General features: G+C 44.9%; 1 pseudogene; it reads left to right on the top strand.

Moving 5' to 3' along the window:
- The first annotated feature begins 479 nt into the window (after positions 1-479).
- LOC144826131 (RNA-binding protein FUS-like) lies at positions 480-1,779 on the top strand (annotated as a pseudogene).
- Positions 1,780-5,890: the final 4,111 nt, after the last annotated feature.

The raw sequence follows: 5,890 nt of genomic DNA, 5'->3' as shown, positions 1-5,890 counted from the left end.
AAATGGTTGTAGGTTACTTTGTAACAGCTTATAATTGGTGTATTAAAACCATAGACATTACATTCATAGGATGCTTGAATGTATCTATATCTTCCATACCCCTGAGGAGCAGACTGTCCACTATAACCAGAGCTTTGTTGCTTCTGTTGCACTTGTGCTTGGCCATAAGATGATCCGTGACCACTCTGTTGTCTGTAACCTGACTGCGTGTCAGCAGACAGCCCATAACACCTTTTCTGTTTGCCATACTGCTGGTTAGCTTGTTGAGTTGGCCATACCGCTGGTTAGCTCATTGAAAATACCCTTACCCCGGATGGAAAGGATAAGCCCCAGCCATAACCCTGAGCAGGTTGGTGAGAATAATCTTATGACGCCTTTACGGCAGCTGATGGAACTGAGCTCGGTATGCGAAAAGGACGGAAGTCGGTAGGACTCTGTGGTGTAACTTTGGCCCCTCCCTCCTTCAATGTCCACACCTTATGCTGCCAGAAACTGAACTAAGTCAAACATCACAATCACACTATTGGCAACTAGAGCAGCAGCAACATTATTCCTATTCCGGTTATGGTCAGCAGCAGTATAAGATTTTTACACAGGGAAGTTACAGTGGTGGTCAGCAATCCTATGGTCAACAACAGAGTGGAGGGGGATATGGACAGCAGTCTAGTTATGGAGGTGGTGGTGGTAATCACGGTATAAGCGGTGGCCAGCAACAGAGTTCCAATGGGCAACAGCAAAGCTACAACCAACCCCATAGCTGTGGTTATCAAGGTCAGTATGGAAGAAGTGGAGTTGGAGGCTATGGCCAGGATGGCCCTCCAATTGGTGGTGGTAGTGGTAGTGCTGAACATGGTGGTCAAGATTAAGGAGGTTTTGGAGGTCAAGACAACGGAGGCCGAGGTGGCAGCTCTGGAGGCTGTGGTGGATTTGACAGAGGTGGAAGAGGTTGTCCTAGAGAAGGACCACCTGGAGGTGGCCCCTGAGGAGGCATGGACAGTGGTGAACGTGGTGGCTTCAATAAATTTGATGGAGGTGGAGGAGGTCCTCGAGAGCAGATCGGCCTCAGACATGATATTGGAAATGGCGCAGAGCACAATAACTCTGACAAGAGTACAATCTTTGTTCAGGCTCTTGGTGAAATTGTTACCATTGAGTCGATTTGGCATCATCTAGGTTAAAAAGAAAACTGGGACTGGACTACCAATGATAAATGTGTATGCTGTTTGGAAAACTGGCAAGCACAAATGGGAAGCTACAGTGTCTTTTTACAACTCACCTTCAGCCAAGGCTGCTATTGATCAGTTTGATGGGAAGACGTTTTCTGGTGACCGCATCAAAGTTTTGTTTGCATCCTTCAGGGCCAACTTCAATAACAGAGGTGATGGCAATGTGAGAGGTGACCAAGGACACAGAGGACCAATGAGACCTGGTAGATTTGGAGGTAGTTCAGTTGGTGGTGGAAGTGGCATTTCCAGTGATGAAGGGGGATACCAAAGAACTGGCAATTCGATATGTCTCAAACCAACATGTGAAAATATGAACTTATCTTGGTGATATAAATGCAGTCAGTGCAAGACATCCCAACTTGATGGACTTGGAGGACCGCACATAGGTGGTGGATTAGAGAACTAAATAGGTGGTGGGGGTAGAAATGGCTTTGACAGAGGTGGATTTAGAGGTGAATTCTGGGGAAGAGGTGGCGAACATGGTCGATTTGGACAAAGAAAATGGGTTTCTAGAGGAGATCAAAGAGAATACAGACGAGAGTGACCCCATTAAATGTGAATGACTGTTTTGTACCTTTCTTTTGTTGTCTGTGCTGTTCAAACTATTCCATTTGCGTATATTGTTTCCAGAATTGTATTTACCTGCATTTGTATGACTATCAAATAAAACAGTTTACAAGAAATAATAGAAATTACAAATGGACTCTACTTTTCTCTATGTAGTAGCTTCATAGAAGTTATCGACCTTGAAGATGTTTGGATTCCTGAACCAGACCAAAGAAAGGAGTGTTTTCTATTGTCCCGGAGCTGCTGTAGGACTAAAATATAATTTTCATGTTAGCAGAAGCCTGCTATTCAGCACATTTAATGACTGCTGAGGTGTTTGGTATGCCATTTCACCTGCTTGCTGCTGTTGGAGTATTCAAATGACTGGAATTCCATGCAAAAGAAGTGATCCTGAGATTTCATTGCACTCCCCTGGAAGATGAAAGCCAAAATACCTTTCTGCTATTTGAGGAAAAAGATGTGTGTCTGATTATCTCGGCCTAATTTGCAGGAATCAAAGTTCAAACAACGGTAAGCGTGGGTGAAATGTATTCTTCATCAATAAAATTGGGAATCTTTAACATTAGTACACATAGATACATTTTAGCAAAGTCACTAAAGTATAACACCCTGGGCTGCCTGCAATGGTGGTGCACTGGTTTAAGCCACCGGGACAAGACATGCTAGAGGCTTATAACTGTAGCTTTCCCATGATCACTTCGTAGGATATCCATGAATAGTGACATGACGGGATGCATATATACAAACAACAGTATCAAAGGGTCTATCCAGACAGTTAGAACCACAAAAGACCTCAAAAAAACGTAACCATTAACCTATATAACTCTAGCATACTACGGAAGGAAAAATCCTATAAAAGGACAGATTCCCATCACTCACCAATGGCGACATGCTTCATCATCTGGGCACTAAGGGCTAAAACCCTTTCAAAAGGAAAGGGGAGGTTGGGGATGTTTTTTTCAAAGCTATGCAAATTATAGGGATAAATTTGGACCTGCAGATGTGAGTAATCGATTTGTGTGGGAGTGCTAGGTGCAGTGCAAAAATACTGTGAAATAGTGACTTAAAATTGACCGCTGCGTGAAAAAAACATTTATTAATATCTCTCAAAGATCAAATCTAAACATAGTGCAAATGACAGTTTTCAACAAAGGACTGTCTGAATGTGAAGGGTCATCAGCAAAAATGGGCAAGCTTATCCTATGCCTTCTTCAGGACCACAAAATTATTGCTACTGCAAAGAGTGCTATATATATATATATATATATGAAATACAACCTCATCACCTGCAATCAGGGGTGTGTAACAATTCCTCTGTAAATGCCGGACTGTATCTGCAAAAGAGTAAAGCACAGCGATCTATATTGTAAAGGTTAGTACTATTTCAGAAAGTACTCAAGGATTCAAAACATAAAATACTGTATACACTGGAAGATTAGATTGTTGTCTCTAATTATGCCATTTCTTAAATGCTTATGATACATGCTTACCCGCATTACACAAGCATAAGACCTCACCTCTACGCATGGGCGTAAAATCCGCTCCGCTCGCGGATTTTTCGGATTTTCGGCAAATTCGCAATCCGCGAACTCTCGCGAATTTGTCGAAAATCCGTGAATCCGCTCGCGGCGGATTTTTTGCTTGGTTGCGGCGCGCGGCGTGGTGCACGGCGTTCACTTTCCGTCATTTAGCGTTTGGCGAGTTGTTTTTCTTTGCAAGTGACGCGCCATTTTAGATCTTGCTGCGTGTTCCCGCGGGAGTTTGGCGCCCGCGAATACGTAATCGCGGCTTGCCACCTTGCACAGCACAACTCGCGAGAGTTCGCAATTGCGAACACGTAGTTGCGGCGGAAAGGAACAATCTCGCACTTGCGAAATAGAGATTTTGCAATTTCGCACAAGAAAATCACCAGCAAACAGGATAAACCTTCAGAAAATTATGATTTTTATCAGAATCACTCCTCAGGTTGACATTTGCATGGCCTTTTTTTTTGCAAGGAGTCCATTTTTTGGGGGGGGGAGGAAGGAAGTGCCCCACAGTCTCCAACTTCCTGTTCCTGTCCAGCAGGCTCCTCCCAGTGCTTTGTCCATCTCCTGGTCACTTTCATTTGGATCTGGAGCTGGAAGGATTACTTATTGTGGGTGCTGCTGGATATTTGGATTTGAGGCCTTTTTGACTGTCTTTGGATCACTTTTGGATTAGAAATCAACTTTCACAAGTAAGTTTGTTTGGGGCATTACAGTTGCTGCAAGTAAAATTTTGGAACTTTTTCAGAACATTAAATAAATTATATTGTGGGTAGCCACAGTATTCAGTAGGACCAGGGTTGGTTAGGGGTGCATGATACAACTGTTTTGTTGAATTTAAACACCATTGAGGCCATGGATGGGCTGGGATTGTGCTGTTTTTTGTCCTTTTTTTGGGCCTGCTGGTGTGGCCCTTTGCCCAGGGGTGGTGAGTGTTGCATGGGCCTAGTCTTTCTGTGGGGTGTCTTCTTGAATTTAAGGCAACATGTGCTTGGGGTGTAAGGGGCCATTTTGAGGAGAGGCAGTGTCTGAGGCCTGCACTTATTTTGCCTACTTTTCATCCATTATGCCCAGGGGTAGTGAGTGTTGCATGGGCCTAGTGTTTCTGAGGGGTGTCTTCTTGAATTTAAACACCATTGAGGCCATGGATGGGCTGGGATTGTGCTGATTTTATTGTTTTTTGTCATTTTTTTGGGCCTGCTGGTGGGGCCCTTTGCCCAGGGGTGGTGAGTGTTGCATGGGCCTAGTCTTTCTGTGGGGTGTCTTCTTGAATTTAAACATAATTGAGGCCATGGATGGGCTGGGATTGTGCTGATTTTATTGTTTTTTGTCATTTTTTTGGGCCTGCTGGTGGGATCCTTTGCCCAGGGGTGGTGAGTGTTCCATGGGCCTAGTCTTTCTGTGGGGTGTCTTCTTGAATTTAAACATAATTGAGGCCATGGATGGGCTGGGATTGTGCTGATTTTATTGTTTTTTGTCGTTTTTTTGGGCCTGCTGGTGGGGCCCTTTGCCCAGGGGTGGTGAGTGTTGCATGGGCCTAGTCTTTCTGTGGGGTGTCTTCTTGAATTTAAACATAATTGAGGCCATGGATGGGCTGGGATTGTGCTTATTTTATTGTTTTTTGTCGTTTTTGGGGGGCTGCTGGTGTGGCCTTTTGCCCAGGGGTGGTGGTGCATGGACTGAGTGTGCCTGTGGTGTGGTCTCACTCTCTTTAATGTAAACATCATGGATGGCATTGGATTGTGGTGATTTCTGGCTGTTTTTCTGTTTTTTGGGGGTGTACTGTTGATGTGGACTGGCCATGTGGGTGGTGGTGGTGGCCATCTTGAGTGCTGGCTGGTACAGGCAACATGTGCTTGGGGTGTAAGGGGCCATTTTGAGGAGAGGCAGTGTCTGAGGCCTGTACTTATTTTGCCTACTTTTCATCCATTATGCCCAGGGGTAGTGAGTGTTGCATGGGCCTAGTGTTTCTGAGGGGTGTCTTCTTGAATTTAAACACCATTGAGGCCATGGATGGGCTGGGATTGTGCTGATTTTATTGTTTTTTGTCGTTTTTTTGGGCCTGCTGGTGGGGCCCTTTGCCCAGGGGTGGTGAGTGTTGCATGGGCCTAGTCTTTCTGTGGGGTGTCTTCTTGAATTTAAACATAATTGAGGCCATGGATGGGCTGGGATTGTGCTGATTTTATTGTTTTTTTGTCGTTTTTTTGGGCCTGCTGGTGGGGCCCTTTGCCCAGGGGTGGTGAGTGTTGCATGGGCCTAGTCTTTCTGTGGGGTGTCTTCTTGAATTTAAACATAATTGAGGCCATGGATGGGCTGGGATTGTGCTTATTTTATTGTTTTTTGTCGTTTTTGGGGGGCTGCTGGTGTGGCCTTTTGCCCAGGGGTGGTGGTGCATGGACTGAGTGTGCCTGTGGTGTGGTCTCACTCTCTTTAATGTAAACATCATGGATGGCATTGGATTGTGGTGATTTCTGGCTGTTTTTCTGTTTTTTGGGGGTGTACTGTTGATGTGGACTGGCCATGTGGGTGGTGGTGGTGGCCATCTTGAGTGCTGGCTGGTACAGGCAACAT

The sequence above is a fragment of the Lissotriton helveticus genome, chromosome 3_2 (assembly GCF_964261635.1).
Source record: "Lissotriton helveticus chromosome 3_2, aLisHel1.1, whole genome shotgun sequence".
Lineage (NCBI taxonomy): Eukaryota > Metazoa > Chordata > Amphibia > Caudata > Salamandridae > Lissotriton > Lissotriton helveticus.
Note: the sequence above shows the minus strand (reverse complement) of the source record. Positions and strands in the feature narration are given on the sequence as shown.